This window comes from Episyrphus balteatus, chromosome 3 (assembly GCF_945859705.1).
Source record: "Episyrphus balteatus chromosome 3, idEpiBalt1.1, whole genome shotgun sequence".
Taxonomy (NCBI): Eukaryota; Metazoa; Arthropoda; class Insecta; order Diptera; family Syrphidae; genus Episyrphus; species Episyrphus balteatus.
The window spans coordinates 54303502-54318275 of record NC_079136.1 but is presented as its reverse complement, the minus strand read 5'-3'; positions in this window follow the sequence as shown (position 1 = coordinate 54318275).

Here is a 14774-nt window from a genome sequence, read left to right as displayed (position 1 = left end):
CGGTTCAAAAATTTTGAGGTCGCAGTTCTGGCTTCACGGAGTTGTATTCAACACTGTTACGCAAAACCTTAATGCTCCAAATAAGGGAATTTAAATTTTGATAACTCTTAAAAACCAGAATTATTAACTAATTAATTAAAACAGAAAAGAAACGACTTTTATTTAAAATTATACCTAATTAAAGTCTACTAAAACCCGACACCTCTTAATCTTATCTCCCTAAATTCACGAAAAACTTCTAAACCTAGACAGCAGGTAAATAATATTGGTGAGAATAAAACCCATACACGTATTTCCAATTTTCTACATTACAAATTTCTTCTTATCAAATAAAAATTTTAAATTATGCAAAATGAAGATACGTCAACAACAAAAAAAAAAGAGGTTGTCTGATAACGTGATAACGTCGTCAGAAAACAGGTTGTTAGCTTTTGTTTAAAATGAGTCAATTGAAGCGTTTACTTTTTTCAAACAATCATAATTTACAAGAAAAAGCTAAAAAAAAATGCATTTTTTATTTTCTCATTATATTAATTTTTTTTATTTTAAAAGCTTACAAAAAAAATTATGCAATTTAAAAGCCAAGTATTTCTATTTAAGAATAAAACCATTTTTAAATTTTTACAATGCTCGAAAATTATAAAAATAATTTATTGAAAACAATAATTTTCATCGAAAAAAGCAAAAAAAAAACATGAATTTTTATCTTCTCACGTCATTAATTCCATTTTTTTCCCTAACAACCTTTAAAAAAATTTAAACCATCTGAAAGCTTATTGTAGTAGCTCAAAATATGTATATCGATCAGGTCTATGAGACATCTACAAAAAGAGCTAGAATTTTTTTAACTCGATCAAATTTCATTAAAAAAAAAGCAAAAAAAACATTTATTTTTATGTTCTCAGGCTATAGAATCAATTTTTTTGTTTGACAACCTATACAAAATATATACCATGTGAAAGCTTATTATTTCATATTTCATATGACTTATCAATCTCATTTCAAAGATGCTTACAAGAGAAGTTAGAGTTTTTTAAAGTCAACCATGTGGAATTTCCAGACTGAGATTACGGTACTTCCCACACTGGTGGCTGTTCGGGGGGCAACAGATCTCCACTGGTGTTTTGAGGTTTTTCTCAAGTTTCTTGATTTAACATTGTGTAGCTTGTAGTTAGTCTACCGTTATCTGTTATATACCAAATGAAAGGTAATTGTATCAGGATGCTCATAAATGTTTAATCAAATTTCTATCTGTTCTTGGTCAAAAGTTAAACCCGGTTTAATTCTAAAATTTTATTTTACCATTATCTCAAATTTTTTTTTTACGAAAATGATTGAAACTTCGCACACATATAGTCGTAGTCATGGTCTATCATTACTCTATATACTTTATTCCTGTATCTATTAAAGAAAAAAAGATACAAATAAAAAACAATGAAAATCGGTTAATAACGGTAAAAAACGTGTTTTTCTAAAAACTTGTTTCTTCCGTTATTCAGTCAAAACTCACTAAACGATTCCAAGTTTTTGCACATGTCCTATACGTTTGAGATTTTTTGAACGCTCCAAAAAAAAGCTAAAAATAAAAAATTACCCAAAAATACCCCTAAAAAAACAAGTTGTTTTTCAAAAATTTATATTTCGAAACGCAGAGTGTTGGAAAAAAATCCGTATCAGACGCCTAATTTTTTTTCCTCATCTTCCACCTGGCATCTTTAGAATTGTCAAAAAAAAATTCCTTTACACGTGTACAACGTTCAAACAAAACGTTATAGCTTAGTTTTAAAATTTTTTAGAATTTTTTCTTAAATGCAGTTATTCTTAAATTTCATCTTTCCGTTTTACCCCTGTTTACCCTATTAAATGACGGAATTTTTAAAAATCCTTCATTTAGATTAAGCTTTAGATTATTATCTTTCAAATAAGCTATAGAAGATTTTTGTATCTCTAATAGTTTATTTTTAATTTTGAATTGAAATTTTTTGCCGCGCTGCGAAAGTGCGAGAGTGTAACGTTAGAAAATGGCGTCACTTTTTTGTGGTGGCTGCCATGGTTCATCGAATTATAAGACATTATCACGTCAAAAAAAAATATCTGATCCCAAAATTGTTCCCATAATCCAATACAAAATATTACATTGAACAAAATTACTTCGTGTAGGCCCAAAACTCAGTCAACAAAAAAGACAACCAAAAACAAGTGTGTTCCATTAGAATAAAAAACCATAACTCTGCAACTCCCCCCAACAAAGAAACATACTGACAACCTCTTTTCCTTACTCCTCCCCGCAAAATTAAAAGAACAAAACATTTTTATTTAAATTTCTATTAATAACACATGAGAGTTACAAAACGACACAGAATACAAAAAAAAAAAAAAAAACGATCCCCCATCGTCAGTATTATAATTACGAAACAATCTTGTAAATCAGTGTATGGTGACAGTTCAAATTTTTCGTTAAAAAAAAGGCCATCCCGTCAGCGAATATAAAAAAATATATTACGAAACTCGACCCATACAAAAAGATACATTTGTATAATTTAATAGATACTCGTATTCGTTATCCCATCGAATTAAGTCTTGGATTTCAATTTAATGACCTTTACATATGTCACGCAGTATCCAACAGATAGAAGATACTCTTTAACTACCACAGAGAGTCGTTGCGTACCTATATCTTTCGAAATTTAATTCTTTTTCTTCTTTTTTTTTCGTACGAACAAGATACACACATCCACGAGATCCAGAAAAAAAAGTGATTTCAAAAATAGATAATGTATCTAATGTGTAATATAACGGGCGCTCGAAGGTGGTATAGAACCTAGAAGAAGATACTTCCATGAACTTCATGGATTGTACAAAATAAATGTGTCACACACGGAGTAGGTACTCGAGAGAGATACTCCTTATGCATGGCATGTTTGCTGTGCATTACTCTTTGAGGAGATACTTCCGGGATTTCTACTGGTGTTCTATGTTTTTTTTTCGTTCTCTCGGATTAGTTGAAGATTGTAGTTTGATTGACACATTTTTAGTGAAGGTTCAGTGAAAGTACATAAATCCGAGACCGAACGAAATGTGAAGACAAGAATACACACACTCGCACTCGCCTCATGGAAACCGCGCTGAAAGCGTAACTGTTACGGCTGCATGCACGAGTGATTGTATCTTGTAGATGTAATTAAGTTCATATCATTAAATGGATTTTTTCTATATTCCCGGTGTTATCAAGGCACGATAACTTTATCGGAACTGTATTTCGTCGATACGAAAAGAGGGACAGCAAGAAAGGGAATGAGAACAGCCACCGATAAGAAAACTGGATGCATTGATGGGTGAATGGCCTAGCCACCGACCGGCCTCCATGGATATATCGGAGTTTGTCTTTGTCGAAGTCAGGGCAATTACAATACACATTTAAAGCCTGTGTATACCATCGAGTTGGGGAGAAGAAAATTATATTAAATTGATTGGGTTAATTATATTTTCACTTTGATCATCAGGTGGAGTTTCTATATAACCGTAATAGACGTGTTTGCTGGTTGTTTAGCTATTCTTCGATGATCCGTGTGGTGGAGACGTCTATATCGGTCGTCGTCAGTCGGTTGGTTTGGTTTTGTTTTGGGAGGGAAAAGTTGTTGGAAACTAATTGAGTTTCTAACTTTGAGTCGACGACTGGTTTAATTTTATATTCGTAAGATATGCACACACACGCATACAAGCAAACATATTGTTGGGGTTCAAGAAACTTTTTGTGTTCAACATATATGCGGTGTTGGTTGCAAAGCAAGTTGAAGATTTTAGATAAGCTTTACTTTGAAAATAATGATAAGACATTGAATTTATTATGGCTTTTTGGTATTATCATAGAGTGCAGGGGAATATATAACTATTTTTATGTACATTAGCGATTAGTTTTATTATTATAAAGATAGCATTGCTCGAAAGAGGTCAAGATAATTACTCAGTGAGACTTTCAATGTAATGCACTAATTTGAGTCTTAAGAAATAAAATTAATTTCTAACAAATTTTTTGAAATTATGTCAATGATTGATGATAGATACTCGGTGTGGTGCAAGTTTACAGAAATAAATTAGTACTGAGTTTTTTTTTTTTTCTAATGTGGTCGAAAAATTAGGCTTTGATTTACACCTAAGTACAAATATGAAGATACTCGTTGAATGCTGATATAGTGATAGAGTGAAACCGATACTTTAACAATGATATTTTCGATGATAACTAATACCTACTTGATATTGTATTTGATTAAATTAAAATATTGTACTCTCTTTGCAGATCCACATTTAAAGGAACTACTTCATCTTCGACAAGAAGAGTGAACCCAATATTGACCACTTGGAATCCCTCCAAGTACTCTTGGGAAAAAATAGGATTTTTGACAGTTATCGGATACAGCTAAGTTAAGCCTTGAAAGTATTGTTTAATTAGTTTTTTACTCGCCTCTTAAAATTTTGTTTTTCGATTTATCCGATTTATTTTGAACTTGGCGATTTAAGGCTCCTTTAAAATCAAAGCATTTTACAATCCGTCAGAATAGTGGACTGCGACAGCAAATTTGCATACATTTCTTATTTTTATGTATTATCATAAAAAACCAGTTAGAAATTGTGAAAGTTATGATATTTTTACTCGAGAAAGAAATTTCGATTTATTAGGACAATCGAAGAAATGAAAAACTAATTTCTCTGTTAATACTAATGGTAGAAAATTTTTGTTATGGTCTTAATTTTTAGAAAAAATGTTATTCTTTGTAACTACGTTTGAAAAATTTTGATATCGTTTTTGGTTACTCAGATATAAAATTTGAATACTTTTACATGATAACAATAACACAGCCGCAAAAAAAAAGTGTCAATTCTTTTGAGCGGACCTGTATATCTTTATGTATTTTGACGTGCCTAATCTGAAGTGAGTTTTGCCAAATACCTTCAAAATTTTGAGGAAATTGCAAGAACTCATTAGTTTTTGACGATAACTTGGAATTTTGAGGGTCTATGAAAAATTTCAAGTGCCGAAATATGATGTACTCAGTAATACTTACAACCTCTGCTAGGTCACTACCAAAGTAATTAACATGATTTTTATTTTGTAACACAGTGAATTATACTTGAAGTCTAATAAGCAGAAGTTATCAGAAAATTTAAAAAACTAAATCAAAGATCTCATCAAAAAAAAAAAAATTAGACCAATATTTAAATCGGCTCTTTTTAGATCCAAGATTTTTCAAAATCGGCTTCTTGTCTCTAAAATATTCTGGCAAGAATGGTCTTGCTTGGTTTGGAGGAAAAACAATGCGGCTTTAATAAAAATCGATCATTTACTTTATTTTCCGACTCCGAAATTTTCCACCTTTGAAAACGTGGAATGGTTGGAGCTACACTCCGTATAACGTACAATGCTCATTTGGGTGGGTCAAAAAAATCGAAATTCTTTTTTTTGGATTTTGTAAGCAATCAATTTAATGCCAAGGACTTCTTTGTAGAACATGTTTTTTTTTAACTTTGACCTCGAATATCCTTCAAATGGTTAGATTAATATAAAAAAAGTTAACAAACCTTTTTTGTGGAGCAATCTTTTTTCTACAAGAATATATTTTGCGCGTTTGATTTTATTATAATTTTTCAATTTGTTAAGAAAATAAGAACAACAAACGAATTTTTATAGATTTTGTCGATTTTTGATAAACCAAAAAAGTGTAGAGCGTTCAATTTTCTACAAGTCAATTATAAAAAGTCAATTTATAAAAAAATGATTTTTTTTAGTAGAAGCTTGATGTAAAAATGGAAAACTGCGAAGCGGAGGACCTTCCCCTTAATAAATAAAGAGCTCATATTTGGTGTGTATATTCTAGAGGTTTCTAGAAATCGATATTTTGGGAACAAAATCAAAAATAAGAATTTCGATTTTTTGACTCACCCTAATGCCCATTGTCAAAGTTTCAACATTCAAGGTTAAATAAGAAAAACAGACACTAAGACATCTCCTCTGTAACTCTCCAGTGTATCCCTATGAAAATAGACATCAAACCCTTGGTGCTCCTTTACTAGACGACTTTTTTGATTTCATAGTCAATTTTTCAATTTTGTTTTATTGAACATACTATATACAATTGACTTAAGCTTAACTTATTTCTAATAAGATACATTGATTGATATAAAATTTGTTGGCACATATGGGGCCTAACCTTATACAATGGATAAAAGAAAAATATATATAAATATAGTACATGAATAGGCTTAATTTTACAAGTCTGCTGACTAGGTTATCCTCGGGGTGTTCCGTCCCGGTTGTCCAGTTGTGGTATTGATAATGGTGGGTTGGGTGGTATGGCATTTAGCCGCGGTAGTAGGCCGATTGCGTATCGGCGTAAAAGTAAACTACTTCCTCGTTGTCGGTTGGGATTATGTGTTCATCCAGAATATCCAAAGCACTAAGGTATCTGGGTTCGGGATGTCGTTGTTGGGTTCTCATGCTTCTCATCAGCTGATTGGGGTGGTTGGCGATGCTTCCGACAAGTTTCTTTGCAGATTGCAGCAGATACTTTTCCAACGTCATGATGTTTGCTTCCTCGTAAAGTCGCTCGTTGCTGTAGTATTTTTGTCGCTGTCGATCGAAGTAAAGTCCGGTGCAGATCCTCAGGATTTTCCTCTCAAAAATTTGAAGTTCCTTCATGGCTGTCTTGGAAATGGTATACCATACCGGAAAGCTATAGGCGATGACAGGTCGTAGAAGCTGCTTGTAGATCAGGAGTTTCGTTGGTTGGCTTAATCCGTTTCTTCTCTTCATCAGGGGGTGAAGGCGATGGAAGGCGTAGTTGGCTTTTTTCAGGACAGACCTAGAGTGAAGGTTGAACCTCAGGAGCTCGTTAAAGTTGATCCCTAAATACTTCGCGTTGCGTTTGGCTGCCAATTTAGTACCATCAGGTAGTGTAAGTGTGATGCTCCTACAGTTTGCAGCTGACCGAATGCTTCGTCCTCCTGTTCGTCTAAAGCACAGTAATTCCGATTTGGATGAGTTGATCCGGATACCCCATTTACTGTAGAACTCATACAGTTTTCGAATGTGAGCTTCAACTTTCCTGGCAGCTATCGTTGGCGAGACGGACTTGTAGTATGTGAGCGAATCGTCAGCGTAAAGCAGGTTCTCGCACTCACTTGCAAGCGGCTGGTCTGACGTCAGGATACTATAGAGGAAGGGACCAAGTTTTGATCCTTGGGCAACTCCAGCTCTAATGCACTTCTTTGCTGATTTTCTATCCTCCACTTGTACGAAGAAGTTCCTAGAAGAAAGAAAAGAAAAAATGATTTTTATTAGTGCTACAGGGAAGCCTAGTAAATGAAGTTTATGGATAAGGGCTTCTATCCATACGCTGTCAAATGCTTTCTCGACATCCAGAAAGCATGCGACGGTAACTTGATGGTTGTTCAAAGCTGAGGTGATGTCTTGGTGGAACTTCATGAGCGGATGCAGTGTGGAGTGCTTCTCCCGAAAGCCGAACTGCATGTCTGGGATAATGTTGAAATCGCTGCAAAACTTCTTGAGCTTCCTCAGTGTCAGCTCTTCCAAGAGCTTACTTAGGTTGTTGAGAAGAGAAATTGGCCTGTAATTAGATATAATGTTCCTCGCACCTTTCTTAGGAATTGCCACGATTCTTGCAGTTTTCCATTTCTGCGGGAAGTAGCTGTTGTTGATGCAGTTGTTGAGGATAATGGTTAGGAAGATTAATATTGTCTGCGGGAGCCTCTTAATGACGAAGTTGGAAATGCCATCCGGTCCGGCTGATTTCTTAGGTTTGGATAGGCTTATTATTTCGGCAATCTCTTCTGGGGTGCTCAGGTTTGGGCTGTCAACTGGATCACTTGCGGGATTGGTGTTGCTGAATGTTGCTACATCGATGTTAGGTACTAAGGTCCTTCGGATAGATGCTTCCATTTCCTGTAAGAAGACTGGGTCTGCGGAAGGGTTCGGTGTGAAGTTACCTTCGAAGTGGGCTGCAAATGCTTCTGCTTTTTCCTGAGATGTTGTTGCTTCTCCATTGTTGGTGTTAATAACTTCCGGCATTGGTGACTTCTGTCCAACAATTCGGTTGATATTCTTGAAGGCATCAGGTCCGGGCTTTATTGACTGCAGTCTCTTCTGGAACTGTGTGTTGTTGAAGTGTTGAATGGCGTTACGGAGCATGATGTTGGTGCACTGCAGCTCACTCCACACTGTCCGGTAGTTGGCATTTGATGTGTTTAAGTCCCGCTTGTGGATCCTTTGGAGGCGTTTTCTTAACCGCTGTCTGTGTGCGTATAAATTTTGCACGTGTACTGGAAGATGTTGGTAGCGGTCCTTTGATGTCTTCGGCTGTTTTTGATTGTCCAGTGCACTTGTGATTGCCGTTTCCAGAGAATCAATAGCAGCATCAATTTCAACATTCTGGAGATTTCTGTTGTGTGGTGGGAAAGTGATGGATTGTTCAACCTCTCTCTGCAGCCTGTCTATATCCAATCTCCTATAGTTGATGAAGTGTTCCGCTGGTTGTGTCACTAAGTTGATGGGCTGATGAAGCTTAATACTGAGCTGAACTGCTTCATGGTCCGAGTCGCTGGATACTGTTGAACAGATAAAGTTGCAGAAATCAGGATGAATATGCACAAAATTTGATGTTACTAAGAAGAAGTCCAATGTTGAAGGTGTTCTTGGGTAGGTTGGTTTCGGTTGAGAAATTACAACTAACGAGTGTTGGGCACTGTTGAAATCCAACCAGTCGGATATTGCCTTCCCTTCGGTGTTGATTGTTGTATCCATCCAAAGGTGATGTCTAGCATTGAAATCACCGCCGATGAGTCCATAAGTGCTTCTCGAGAGTGTGCCGTTGAGGGTTTTTGATTTCATAGTGAATTAAAGACCTTGTAAAGTTTCTTTCAGATGATTCCACAAAAATAGGGAAACACTGAACGATAACACAAGCATTGCCTTATAGGTAAAATTAATGGGGAACTTAATGCCTCCTAACTAATATTAATCTTCTTCAATTAAGAAAAAATTCGTGTTGATTATAGAAGATGTATTGAATATGTAATTCTAAATGAGGAACCCATTTCTAGTGCCCTTTAAACCATAAACATGTATTTTCCTTCAACACTCTCCTCATAAAATCTAAGATACCCTTAAACGATCGCTATATTGAATTTATAAATAGATAAAGAAATATTTCAAGTGTTTCAAAAACCAAGACAAACACTAATTTTGTTTACCTCCTTCAGCCGAACAAATATCAATTTTTTTTTTTTATTCTTGTCTATTTAGAAAAAATGTCCATAAACTAGAAAAACACTTCAAACGATTTGGAAAAGGTAAAAGGTGCCAATAACAAAAACCTACATTCATCATTCATTCATCACCAGATTCAGTCTCCTCAACATCATATAGAATAGAGCCTTTATCCCGTTCTTCCCGCATATTCATCTTATTGTGTGTTATTTGTGTGTCGTCGAGTTATTAATAGGTTCCAATATTACTGGTTTTGGTTCTTAAACGAAGGCAAAATACAAACACAGAAATATCCTCCTCGAGATACGACCGACTACAACGACACGATATCCGTCCTTTCATAAAATTTCTAAATTACCCAATTCTCGTCCTCTTCGTTTAACCACCACACAATTTATTTATGTGTGGTAAAATGCCTATGTGTAGTCTGGAGAAGTGTATACTTTGGAATGTGTGTAGTGTGTATGTGGATATGTTTACTTAAGGCAACCTACAGACTTTTTTTTTTTTTTTTTTGAAACGTTTGTCTTCCTGCATTCCATAATGCGTTTGCCATACTGACTGGACTGGACTGGTGGACTGTTGGATTGGACGGGACTTTGGCTAGGCCTGGCTGGCAATACGGTCGGTGGTATATCGTATGGTGTGGCCTTATTTGATGTTACTTGATTTGAGACTTTAAATTGGTTTTATTACGAAATTCTGTGCACGTCGAGCACATTAAAAATCCACAAAGCCCATGGAATCAAACGAACTCTTCCGTCTCATGTAATGATATCCGTGACTCAAAGAAGTTTAGGTTAGCCCTCTCCTCGCCCTCTCTGTATTTTTGTGTCTCTTAACTAAGTCTCTGTCTTTGCTGTCTCTATGTTATGGTTTATGGTTATGGATGGGCAAGTAAGCATGGGCTATATCGGAGCAAAAAATGTATTGTTAGTTGCTGTTAGCCCCAGAGCTAGCATATGGATTTTCACAGGTCATTGCTTAGGCTTATGTACCCTACAAACTCCACAGCCTACAGCAAAACCACTCAATGCCAAGTTGTGAAATTATTTTTGTTTTGTTTTATCAAGACGTATATTGAGGGTAATAATATATATGAGCTTTGCCCTAAAACCCTAATTATAACTATGTTGAAGCTATTGGTTCTGCGAAAAACATACACTCTGGGTCATTTGATTCGGTTAGAAAAAGTCGACATACATGTAAACTTTTTATGAACGATAAATTATTACAAAGAGCGTCACTTTGATCGACATAACCTTAACCCGCATTTCCAGGAAATTGGCAATAGTGCCGTCATACTGATGAAAAATGTCAAAATAGTTGAGTAACACGATCCATTCACGTAAACAATCGCATCAGAAACATTTTTTCTAAAATATCACCTGTCAAAAATCACACAAAACTGTCACTCGTTTTGAATTATGAGGTTATTTAACTATACTTCTCCGCATGTGACATTTAAACTTATTTACATAAAATTTAAAAAAGTCTCATCAGTCATCTAAAATAAATATTTCATTCATATTAAATGATGATAGTTTAAAATTTACATTTTTAACTCTTGCTACCTACCTGATGAGTTGAAGACTTAATTTCGTAACTAATTTTGTTTTTTTTTTTTTTTTTCAAATTTGGTCTGATTTATTTGATTAAAATGTAAATAAAACCAATTCTATTAGATTTCCAGTTCCTTTCAATATGGTGAGATGGTTTTATAATTAACAATTGATACCCAAAATTTGGAATAACATGAATTATTGTAATACAGAAGTTGGTACAAAGTTAAACTTCAAACGTCTGAACCTAAACAACAGTAGCTGCTATAGAACTAATAATTGACTTTCTACCAAAGGTCGTTTTTTGTTTCAACCATTCTAGGTTTAAAAAAGCATACAATTTTCAACCAAAAAAAACATCTATTGATTTAAAAAAACAATATTTGAATTTTTTTTTTTTTAAATTAAGTTTTTGAATGTCATTCATTTTTTTTGTTTTTAATTCCACTTTGAGGTTTGATTATTATAATCGGTAGGTAATTTCTTGTGTATTCTTATTTTTTTTATGATCTTGTTTTTTTTTTCAAAAAAATTAAAGTCAATAAAAAAAATCAATTTGCATCCTTTTTTAAGCTCAAATTCAAATATAGTTTTTTTTTTCCTTTGAGAACGAATTTTTATGTTTATGTTATTTTTAATTTGGAAAACAAAATTTGGAAATACTGAAATGTTAACAAGGTTGCAAAAACCGCATTTATTTTCCATTACAGATTAAAAAAAAAATATTAAAATCATAAAAAAAAAATTGCTTTAAAAATAATTGCATTAAAGAAAAATTTGTATCGCAACTGTTAAAAAAAATTTTTAATTGCAATTAAAAATTTTTTCCATTAAAAAAATGCTATTGCAATTGTAAAATGGGAAACCGACGAAGTTACGAATACCAGAGTTACGGGCGACAGAGTTACGAGCGTCAAAGTTACGCGAAACCGAAGTTACGAAAAACTAGAGTTACGAATTCTAAAGTTATGTTAAGCTATGACATGTGATTTTTGGGTTGGCAACAATTGCGAGGAACGACATGGAATTATGGAAATACAAACAAGAGATTAACATTTTTCTCATTGGTCAGAACTAAATGAGTAAAGCGAAAATGCGTGTTATTTAATCTTGTAAAATTTTGATTGGATAGGTATAGATATACATATATAGTTTTGTTTTTGTGAGAAGATCGCAAAAACGTTGAAATAGAAAAAAAAACATGAGTATACTTATGTAAGTTTGGGGGACATAATTGAATTTAACTTCTGTTAAATAATCCGTGCCTACCTGCAGGAGAAGCCTCTCAACACACACAACATCTCAAACGAACAGGCGATCAGCGTGTGTGTATCTCCTTTTTCATTCCTTCCTTCATCCTCAACCAAAACTGTCAGTCGCAACAAGATATCTGAGTAAAGAGGACGCGCAGTCCAATTAAGAACAAAAATAACTTTGTGTTTTATTTATTTATTATATATATATTGAAGATAATATTTTTACAGTCCACTTATGTATAGATTATTGTTCAACTTCTTATTTGTCCAACTAATATTGCAAATACGTATTTTTTTTTCTATTAATTAATATTATTATTCATAGCGTATTTTGTAATACCCACTTTGTTATTATTTATATTAAAATAATAACCAAGCCATCCCTTTTTTTTACAGACGTTATTTTGGTGTGGTGAACTGTTGTTGCAATTGTTGCCAACCCAAAAATCACATGTCATAGCTTAACATAACTTTAGAATTCGTAACTCTAGTTTTTCGTAACTTCGGTTTCGCGTAACTTTGACAGCCGTAACTCTGTCGCGCGTAACTCTGTTATTCGTAACTCCGTTACCATTTCATAAAAAAATGTATGCACGCAAAAAAAAAAAAAAAAACATTTCAATGTGCAAATGTTTCCATTAAATATTTTTTTTTAATATTCGTCAAAATTCTTAAAATTTTGTCTATTTGCACAAACTTTGCATTGATTTTTATTTTTTTCAATGCAAAGAATTTTTGGATTGCAATAATATTTTTTTAATGCAAAATATATTTAATAGCAATTGAAACTTTTTTTAACGCAATTTTTTGAAGTGAAAACTTCTTTAGTATCGTAGTGATTTGAAACAAGATGAAACGAAAACGCGACACGACTTCAACTTGTTATAACTTTTTTGTTTTAATAGATAGATGAATGAAATTTGTACTATAGATAGGTAATTAAATAAATTATAATTGTAAAAAATTTCGATTAATTTCACATTCAAAATTCTGAGATAACGGTAAAAAGATGTTCTTTTCCTATACACGTTATATCTTTTGATCTAGTGCACATACAAATTTGATTTAACTTTAATACGCATGCTGATAGCATAACCTTTTATTTGATATATCACACATAACGTTACGTGCTCTACAAGTTACACAATCTGAAATTGAAAACAATTTAAAAATACCTCAAAACACCTGTGGAGATCTGTTGGCGATGACCAGCTACCAGTGTAGGTAGTACCGTAATCTCAGTCTGGAAATTCGACATGGCTGAATTTAAAAAATTCTAACTTCTCTTTTAGATATCTTTCAAATAAGATTTATACATCATTATACAAGGTGAAACAATAAGCTTTCACATGGTATAAAATTTTGTATAGGTTGTCAAACAAAAAAATTGATTTAATAGCATGAGAACATAAAAATAAATGTTTTTTTTGCTTTTTGGATGAAATTTCATCGAGTTTAAAAAATTCTAGCTCTTTTTGTAGATGTCTTATACACCTGATCGATATATATAAGCTAAGACAATAAGCTTTCAGATGATATAAAATTTATCTAGGTTGTCATATAAAAAACACGGATTTGAAGGTGATAGAATAAAAATAGGTAGATTTTTTCTATTTATTTTTGCAAGAAAAATGATTTTTTAAGGTTTCACTTCTACCACGTGTGAATTGCACACTTGATTTTTTTTTTTTTTGAGTTGCAATAAGTATTTTTTTCAAACTTATTTTCTTTGCAATAAATATTTTTTTTTATTTTATTTCAAATGCATTTTTGCTGCTTTTGACCGTTTCATATAGCTTTTCGTCACTGTTCAGGACGAAAAATTTATTCAACAATTTTGAGTAATTAGAGTTATTAACATTTTTACATGAACCAAGCAATTCTTTCCGAAAAAAATCTAAATTTTCTTAGAAAATACATACAGTCTGAAACAGATGAAACAAAAACAAAAGATCATTCTTCTTTTCGTTGAAAGTTTATTAATTTCATTCTGCACGAAATTCAGTCATCTGTTGAATTTTTGACCTATGCGATCTGTATTTTTCTTAATTTTAAAATTCCTCGAATTCATGGGGGTAAACATCAAATTTTCAATTAAAAATTACGCACACACGAGAAATTATTTTTAATGGTGTTCCCTCGACACTGAAAATTTCTCATTCAAAAATCTTAGTCATCCAAAAAAAATAATTAATTATAATTGCTAAAAAAAACGCGCCACTTAAAATTAACAAAAAAAAATTTTTTTTTGAAGATCAAAAGGGTTAATGATTTTTCATTCTAAGAATTTTATTTAGGTCCTCATGCTCATAGGTATTTATATGTATAATTTGTGTTTGTTGTGAGGCTTTATGAATGTTGTTCGAAAACATCATCATGTTTCTTGAACACAAACACGGTAATAAGTTTTCAAAGTGGATTTCTTTGTTCGAACGCCAAGAAAACAAAAACATAAAAAAAAATTTGTATTCTTCAAAATAAATACAAAAATAAAAACAAAAAAAAAGTTTATATCGGATGTAGAAACAGCCGTTAGCAATATGAGTAATGTTCGCAATCCTTTTTCTCGACAAAAATGTTTACTTTTTCTCCCGAAAAAAAACCTCAAAAACATAAAAAAAAACAAGACGATAATGTGTGGTGATACCACGTGTGTGTGGAATTGAAGTTGGAATT